Here is a 10,649-nt window from a genome sequence, read left to right as displayed (position 1 = left end):
CTATCTATCCATATCTCTTTCATTCTCTCTATCTATCCATATCTCTTTCATTCTCTCTTGCCTGCAGTTTTACTCTCACCCCCTTCTCCTCATCCTGCAACTTATAATCTATCTTCTTCTCCACCCTGTCTCTACCACCACCATCCACATCAACCCTTCCACCCCTCTGTTTTTCTTTTTTTTCTCACCCACCCTGCCAGCCACTTACTCATTCCACAGCTTGTGCCACTTACACACACACACAGACGGACAGAAACCTATCTATATCCACACTCTCAGCCTAAAAATGTTTATATGAATACACATATATATATATATAATATATATATATATATATATATATATATATATATACATTTATTATATATATAATATATATATATATACATTTATTTATATATATATTATATACATTTATTTATATATATATATATATATATATATATATATACATTTATTTATATATATATATATATATATACATTTATTTATATATATATATATATATATACATTTATTTATATATATATATATATATATACATTTATTTATATATATATATATATATATATATAATATACATTTATTATATATATATATATATATATATATATATATATTACACAACTAACTGGACATATCGAAAAACTGGGAGACACACACACTGACATACATGGGGATTCACATACAGACATATTTCTAAAAACAACAAACTGTACTTGACAACAAAACCACCAGTGTAAAAACAATAGCAAAAAAATAATAACAAAGCAAAAAGAAACATTAATAATAATAAATAATTAATTAATTAATAATAATTGACAAGACTTGGATTACATCCAAAACTGAAGAAAAAAGAAAAAAAAAATTCTGGTCAAAAAATGTATAAATAAATAAAAAAAAATATCTATGGAAGAAGAAACGTTTTTTTAGGTTTTTATCCCTTATGCCATGGATAAAGAGCTTTTATTTTATTTTATTTTGATAGTTTTTTTTTTAATTTAAAAATTTTAGGTCTATCCCTTACATCATGGATAAATGAGGTGTATTTTATTGTTTTTCGTTTTTGTTGTTTTTTTGTAAGGTCTGAATTATATCCCTTGTGTCATGGATAAAGGGATACTATTTTTTTTTAATTTTTAAGACTTTAGCATTGTCCCTTATCTCAAGGATAAATGGGTTTATTTTATTGCTTGTGTTTTTTTTTTTTTTTTGTACATTCAGATTTATCCTTTATGTTATGGATAAACGGAATTTCTATTTTCATTTAGTAATTCTTTTAATGTTGTAGATTAACTGTTTTGTCATAGGTATTTCTTTTTTTTTTCAATATTTGGATAAATTTTAAATTATATTTTCAGGTTTTCCTTTGTCTTCTGTTCATTTACAGCTAGGTCTAATCACCCGACACCCACCCCTATTTCAACTGCTAATTATACATCCATGAATAGAGCAAGCTGTCAACTAAACACACTGAACCAAATAGTGTATGATATAGCCACAGGCAAAGCAAAACAGACATATGAATATAAAATAGTATTGTGTGTGTCTGTGTGTGGTATAGCATCACATGATTGTGGTGCAGAAGTTTGTTTCACAGTCACAAGACTCGTTTAGTTACACTGCTTCCCTAAGATTGCCACCACCACCACCTCCACCACCACAAGACTCTGCCACCACCACCACCTCCACCACCACAAGACTCTGCCACCACCTCCACAAGACTTTGCCACCACCGCCACAAGACTCTGCTACCACCATCACCTCCACAAGACTCTAACACCACCACCACTGCAACTGTTGCCCACTACTACCTACACTACAACGTCCTGGGACTATCACCACTCCAATTACTACTACTATTGCCACCAACACTGCAATTACTGGCCACCACTAGCATTACTACAGCCACCACCTAACACTAACATCACTTTCAAAACTACTCTGTTGAAATTACTTCATCTTCCACCTGAAAAGGAAAATAGGGCTGGAGAGAAAATGCCACACTGAGAAAGTGTTCGAAAAACGATGGAAGTATGTAGCACAGATGTTGCGTATGAATGGTACCACATAAATGTGGGACAGGATGAAACCAAGGTATCAGTGGCGAGGTGGGGCTCGTGGGGTCCAAGCTAAACACCCCCCCAACTCTATCCGTAATGTCCTCCGGTCTGTCCTATCATCCAATTTTTCGATTTTATCGTACTAAAATTTTTTAATTCATCATATATGTAAAATCATCCGCCAATCTGACCCCAAAATCAGATTGTGTTGTCCCCTCTTTGGTCAACAGAAACAGTAGAAGCCCCTTGGGATGGGCTGTATCTTCAGTTAGAAGGCCCCAACGATGGAAGTATGTAGCACAGATGTTGCGTATGAATGGTACCACATAAAATGTGGGACAGGATGAAACCAAGGTATCAGTGGCGAGGTGGGGCTCATGGGGTCCGAGCTAAACACCCCCATCCCCCCCACCACCACCACTCCATCTGTAATGTCTTCTGGTCTGTCCTGTCATCCGATTTTTTTCGATTTTATTGTACTAAAATTTTTAAATTCATCATATATGTAAAACCATCCTCCAATCTGACCCCAAAATAGATACCCTGTTGATCCTAAAATTGTGAATAAAATAGGATCAACAGAAACGGTAGAAGCCCCTTGGGATGGGCTGTATCTTCAGTTAGAAGGCCCCCAACTTTGTTGCTCACCGTATTTGGATTGTATTGACCTTTTTGATGTCAACCCTCCTGGCACTGCCTCTGGGTCATCATAATCATAATCAGCATCCTTTAATGTCCATTTTCCATGCTGGCATGAGTTGGAAGGTTTGACCAGAGCCAGCAAACTGGAGAGCTGCACTAGCTTCCAGTCTGATATGGCTTGGTTTCTATGCCTAGACGCCCTTCCTTAATACCAACCACTTTACAGTCTGTGCTGGGTGCTTTACTCATGCTACCAACACGCACTTTTACATGATGCCTGTACAAGAGCTATTATGCAATGCCAGCACAGGGCTCTGACAGGCTAGTCCTCTTCAGCAGGGGGAGCAGCATGAAGACTTCTGCTATGGAGGACAGTCTCCATGATACAAAATTCCTCTTTTACTTGTTTCAGTCATTTGACTGCGGCCATGCTGGAGCACTGCCTCTAGTCAAACGAATTGACCTCAGGACTTATTCTTTGTAAGCCAAGTACTAATTCTATTAGTCACTTTTGCTGAACTGCTAAGTTATGAGCATGTAAATACACTGACATCAGTTGTCAAGGGGGGCGACAAACACAAACACTCGTAGGGCTTCTTTCAGTTTCCATCAACCAAATTTACTAACAAGGCATTGGTGGGCCCAAGGCTAGAGGAGAAGACACTTGCTCAAGGTGCCACACAGTGGGACTGAACCCGGAACCATGTGGTTGGGAAGCAAACTTCTTACCTCAGAGCCATGCTTGCGCCTATATAAGTAGCTTGCTTACCAACCACATGGTTCCGGGTTCAGTCCCACTGCGTGGCACCTTGGCAAGTGTCTTCTACTATAGCCTCGGGCTGACCAAAGTCTTGTGAGTGGATTTGGTAGATGGAAACTGAAAGAAGCCCGTCGTTTGTGTTTGTCCCCCCAACATTGCTTGACAACCGATGCTGGTTTGTTTATGTCCCCGTAACTTAGCGATTCGGCACAAGAGACCGATAGAATTAGTATTAGGCTTACAAAGAATAAATCCTGGGGTTGATTTGCTCGACTAAAGGTGGTGCTCCAGCATGGCCGCAGTCAAATAAAAGAATGTGAATATGAACAAATCTAGAAGTTGATTCATAAATTATCTAATTACATTCTATTGAAGATAATGACCAAATTATACAATCCAACTTAGATAAGTGTCCTAGTTCTTGACCTCGTCAGACACACACGCATAATACAGGGTAACTTAAAATGAACAGCCCACTGTTACAGGTGCTTCTACCTCGACGTGCTGTTCATTTGGTCAGAAGGAGACATACCTGACTTCACCATACAGCAAGGCAAGGACCTACCACATTAGCATAGACACATACATGGTTACTCCCAATCAGTATCTTCCAGAACACTGTTGTTCTGTCGAGGGGGAATGATTTGCCATATATGGTCTGCACCAGGTTCGCGTGGAGGCGCAATGGCCCAATGGTTAGGGCAGCAGACTCGCGGTCAGAGGATTGCGGTTTTGATTCCCAAATTGGGCGTTGTGTGTGTTTATTGAGCGAAAACACCTAAAAGCTCCACAAGGCTCCGGCAGGGGATGATGGCAACCCCTGTTGTACTCTTTCACTCCAACTTTCTCTCACTCTTTCTTCCTGTTTCTTGTCCCTGACTTCTTACGCAACTGCTGAGCCTGGATGCGCATTCATCCATCCGTCGATGATGTCGGTGTCAGGGGTTGACCTGCTTTCTCTTCTGCGGGTCTTACGAATAGCAAAGGACCACGTTTCGGACTTCTCCCACTACAGACAATCCTGAGGTGCAATCTTGCGAGCTCTGGGACAAAGACCGCTTCGTTCAACAGACAAACAAACAAACACCAGGTTTCCTGATTTTACACCTTGCAACTTTTCTTTTTGTGGGTATCTGAAACGCCAGGTGTTCATGCCCTCACTTCCACAGAACTTAACACAGAGTTAAAGTAGGCGAGATAGTTGATTCAGCTGATCAGGCTAGGCTGGCATAGGTGTGGTAGGAACTACCCTATCATGTAGACATCTGCTGTGTGGTGAAGGGTGCCTGCATTGAACATCTGTGACTGTCAGTAAAAACTTGAAGAGTTAACCTTTCATGTTACATCTGTATTTTAGCAATATATGCATTACAACACTCGCATGCTCTCTTTTACTTGTTTCAGTCATTTGACTGCGGCCATGCTGGAGCACCGCCTTTAGTCGAGCAAATCGACCCCGGGACTTATTCTTTTTGTAAGCCCAGTACTTATTCTATCAGTCTCTATTGCCGAACCGCTAAGTGATGGGGACGTAAATACACCAGCATCGGTTGTCAAGCAATGCTAGGGGGACAAACACACACACGCATATATATATATATATATATATACATACATATATACGACAGGTTTCTTTCAGTTTCCGTCTACCAAATCCACTCACAAGGCATCGGTCGGCCCGGGGCTATAGCAGAAGACACTTGCCCAAGATGCCACGCAGTGGGACTGAACCCGGAACCATGTGGTTGGTTAGCAAGCTACTTAGTACACAGCCACTCCTGCATGTATGGTTTCTTTTTGTATCATTCATTTTGAATTCCCCTGTAAATCGGTTTTAACCTGTTTTTCCAAATTTTCACAGGTCAGACAAGCCCATGCTGGAACCCAGTTTCATCAACCAGATCTTCTTCTTGTTACATTCTTACAAGACAAAGAACCTTTGAGAAAGGAGGGGGGGGCATTGGAGGAGGTGATCTTGTGCCGTATGATGAAAAGTTTAGTGTAGGACAGAAGCAGAAACGGGTGTCTTGCTGTAGAGAAGGTTCAGGGTTTCCCAGCCAGAGCAAGAGGGTGATCAAGGGTGAGGACAGAAACGGGTGTGCTGCTGTAAAGGAGATTCACGGCTACCCAACCAGAAGGAAGAGGAAGAGAGAGAGTTAGCAAGTTTAGGTGGTGGGAGTTAGTCAATTACATTAAACCCAGTACTTGACTGGTGCTTTACTTTATCAGCCCCTGAAAGGATTTGAACTCATCACATAAGCTATGCCACTAAGCATTTTGTCTTATGTGCTAATGCTTCTGTAGTCTTGCTACCTTCATGATGATAATATTACAGATTTCTTAAGGTGGCAAGCTGGCAGACGTTAGCACACCGGGTGAAATGCTTAGCGGTATTTCGTCTGCCGTTATGTTCTGAGTTCAAATTCTGCCGAGGTTGACTTTGCCTTTCATCCTTTTGGGATCGATTAAATAAGTACCAGTTACGCACTGGGGTTGATATAATCGACTTAATCCGTTTGTCTGTCCTTGTTTGTCCCCTCTGTGTTTAGCCCCTTGTGCGTAGTAAAGAAACAGGTATTTCGTCTGCCGTTGCGTTTTGAGTTCAAATTCTGCCGAGGTCATCTTTGCCTTTCATCCTTTCGGGGTCAATAAATTAAGTATCAGTTATGCATGGAGTCGATGTAATCGACTTAATCCCCTTGTTTGTCCCCTCTATGTTTAGCCCCTTGTGGGCAATAAAGAAATAAGAAACCTGCCGGGCAAAATGCTTAACAGTATTTCATCTGTCTTTATGCTCTGAGGTCGACTTTGCCTTTCGTCCTTTCGGGGTCGATAAATTAAGTACCAGTTGGATACTGGGGTAGATCTTATCAACTGGGCCCCTCCCCCAAAATTTCAGGCCTTGTGCCTAGAGTAGAAAAGAATATAGATTTCTTGTGTGCAAGTTAGTAATAATTTTTAAAATGTATTTTTTAGTGTGTCTATGTAAAGAGGGTGATAGCTGCAAGAATTTCATCGTTTAGCGTCCGCTTTCCATGCTAGCATGGGTTGGACGGTTCAACTGGGGTCTGGGAAGCCAGAAGGCCGCACCAGGCCCAGTCTGATTTGGCAATGTTTCTACAGCTGGATGCCCTTCCTAACGCCAACCACTCCATGAGTGTAGTGGGTGCTTTTTACGTGCCACCTGCACAGGTGCCAGACGGGGCTGGCGAAAGGCCACGATCGGATGGTGCTTTTTACATGCCACCGGCACGAGGCCAGTTGGGGCGGCGCTGGCAATGGCCATGTTCAGATGGTTCTCTTACGTGCCACTGGCACTGGTATCACAGATGCAATTTCCATTGATGTTGATTGATTTCGATTTTGATTTGGATTTTCACTTGCCTCAACAGGTCTTCACGAAGAAAAAATTTCTAAGGAGTGCTTAGTATAATAAGACTGGGAGAAGAGGAGGCACACTGAAGGGATGGGAAAAAGGGATTCATATTATAGGAATGATGATGCACATTGTGGGACTGGGAGAAAGGGATGTAAATTGTAGGGCTGGAGATGAGTTAATGGATTGTAGGGCTGGGAGAAAATATGTACACAACACGGCTGGAAGAAGGTTTGATCAATATACGACAAACCTAGGGTACCGAACATACTGTCACTTGCCCTGACACCTGTACTCATGGAAAATGATCAATTAATTTAATAAACAGTTCTAAAGAACAAAGATAAGGTGACAAACCCCGAAATTAAAATTTATGAAAAATAATCCCTGTTCTTCGAAAGAAACTTCACCAAGCAGTGCTTCATATCCTTGATTGGGGATATCTGGCCGTTATTTCTAGCATTTTGAGGAGCCCCAGTGAAGCTCCACCCTTCACTTATGCAGTGTGTGATCTCTCTCTCTCTATATATATATATATATATATAAAGCTGAAGTTGTCTGTGTGTGGCAGGTTTGGTAGCCTTCAACTAACACTATCTCCTCCGAGACCCTGCGGCGTAAGTTAACCAAAATTGAGAGTATGATAGAAGAAGGCTTGCTCTTCCTTCCGTAGAAGGAAAAATTCAAATCTGACTGTTTACGCCAAAAATTCTTTACATCAAAAAGGTGCTATTTTTTTCTATGAAAATCCCTATTTTTTGCCTGCTGTGTCGCCATTTTTCGGTGTATTTCAACCAGAAAAAATGTTCACTTAAAGAGAATAACAAACTACATAATGCAAATTTTTTACTTTTCAAAAATTCCAATTCTAAAGGGTCGAAACAAACCCGAGCAACGCCGGGCGATACTGCTAGTTAAACTCTATAGTTGTTGCCTTCGTCTTGTTGAACACCTAAGAAAGAGTGAAGGATAACAGGCTGACACAGTTAACTCCCTTGGACCTTTATTCCCTTATTACATAAACAACGAGCATTCTCTTGCGTTGACATGTAAACAAGCACCCACATACACACTTTCTCTCCTCCTCCTCCTCACGCTCTTTTCCTTCCTCCCTCTATCCCCCTTCTTCTCCATGTAATCTGTCACTAATGTAGGTACTAAGGCACAGAGACATTCACCCACTGACACACATACATAGGTAGGTACTCACGGTACTACTTGAGAAGAGTAGTAGCTAGCTAGTCGTGACTAGTCGATCCTACAACGACCACCTAGCAAAGTAAATAAGACACAAAATAAATAATTTTTTTTACACAAAAATAGGCGCAGGAGTGGCTGTGTGGTAAGTAGCTTGCTTACCAACCACATGGTTCCGGGTTCAGTCCAACTGCGTGGCATCTTGGGCAAGTGTCTTCTGCTATAGCCCCGGGCCGACCAATGCCTTGTGAGTGGATTTGGTCGACGGAAACTGAAAGAAGCCTGTCGTATGTATGTATATATATATATATATATATATATATGTATGTGTTTGTTCCCCTAGCATTGCTTGACAACCGATCCTGGTGTGTTTATGTCCCCGTCACTTAGCGGTTCGGCAAAGGAGGCCGATAGAATAAGTACTATTCTTACAAAGAATAAGTCCAGGGGTCGATTTGCTCGACTAAAGGCGGTGCTCCAGCATGGCCACAGTCAAATGACTGAAACAAGTAAAAGAGTAAGAGTAAAAAAAATTATTTTTTAAAACAAAGTAAATAATTTTTTTAAACAAAATAGAACAAAAACACAAAGTGAGGATCGACTAGTCACGTCTAGCTAGCGCGAGTGCGCGCACCGGGACCACTCTTCTTAAGTAGTACCAGTACTCACTCATACACACATGCATCCGGCTAATATAAAGCACATATACACACATACGTACAATCTGATAAACATATAACCACATATATACACATGAATTAACACGTATACATATACACACATTCTGTTTATATCAATGGTGACGTTGTTTTAAAGATATTCCAAGTCATTGACATTATTCGGAGAAAGATGACGGAGGAGGTGAGGGACAAACAGACAGATAGATGCATGAAAAGGCTGACATATAGACAGATAGGCAGACTGACGGACATGCTCGAACACATATATATAGACCCGTGCACACACACGTACATATAGACAAACACGCATACATATAAGACAAACACAGACAAACGCACACACATAGACATACACACACACACATATAGACATACACACACATATAGGCATACATACATACACACACACACACACATATAGGCATACTCACATACACATAGACATACTCACACGCGTACACATAGACATACTCACACACACACACACATAGATATACTCACACACACAAACAATGATGCATAAGTTGACAAACACACAGATACACGCACACACATACAGGCAAACACGCACCCATATATACAGAAACACCCACACAAACATAGAGATATACACACATAAAGGCAAGCACACAGACAGACATGCATGCATACATATAGACAGGGTGACACACAAACACACACACACACACACAAGTAATCAAATTAATTATCTTAAAACCATTTCGTCTTTGACAACCAAAAAAAAAGAAAGTAAACACAAACCTCAACCCGTTGTGAGTTCATGGTCCTTGCTATCTCTGTGTTATCATCTCCGTTGTTGTTGTTATCAGGTCAACTTCTTGGTTTGTCTCCTCTACACCATCACCACCATCACCACCACCACTACCACCACCCCTACCACCTACTTCACCCACTGTACCTGTAATGTGATTGCGAAATAGATTTTGGTTAATATTGTACTTCTATATCTGTACTACTGCACCCCTCTCTCTCTTGATGGTTTTGTCTGCCCCCATATAAATATACATGTGCAAGCACACACACATGTATACATACATACACACATGTATACACACACACATATATAATCTACATACATATATATACATATAGGTATACATACAAACATACACATATATATATATATATATACATGCTTATATATACAAATAATTCACACACACACACACAATGTATGCATGTAAACATATATATATATATATATATATATAAATGGAGGTGCAATGGCCCAGTGGTTAGGGCAGTGGACTCACGGTCAGAGGATCGCGGTTTCGATTAACCTTTGGGTACATATTTTGTTCACTAGTCAGCAAGTGGGGAAGCCTGTATATCCAAAACAAATTTTCTCTTATGAGGACACTGACAAAACATTTCACTCTTTGAATTTAAGAACCCACCCCCCCCACCCACATCTCAGATAGATAGATCGATAAATTCACACAGGCATTCACAGGAACAATTACATGCGATCATAAAGCACACTTGCATAAATACATATATACACATCAAAACACACACATATACATACATACATTAGCAAATGATTTGTTTGAATTTATGAACATAACCCACAAACTCTCATTAGATCCATTAGTCTTGGGATACAGTTGACTGAAAAGACATAACAATATTGAAACCCAGAGTGTCCTAAAGTCCCCTTACACTAATGAATCGAGTGTTATAAACTCATGTTCATCTGAAATAAGTAATTTGCATATTTGTGTTAAGATCTCCTGGAATATATTAGGAATGTGTATGTATGCCATCATTCTGATTCTCACTCTTCACCATGCACACATCAGTAAATAGTTTGCTAGCTGAATTTATAAACAAGAACCAGGAGCTCTTCTTAGATTTATTAATCTGGAGAAGCATTGACTGAGGAGACAGAACAATGTCGAAACATCAGG

The sequence above is a fragment of the Octopus sinensis genome, linkage group LG23, assembly GCF_006345805.1.
Source record: "Octopus sinensis linkage group LG23, ASM634580v1, whole genome shotgun sequence".
NCBI lineage: Eukaryota > Metazoa > Mollusca > Cephalopoda > Octopoda > Octopodidae > Octopus > Octopus sinensis.
This window is presented reverse-complemented; position numbering follows the sequence as displayed.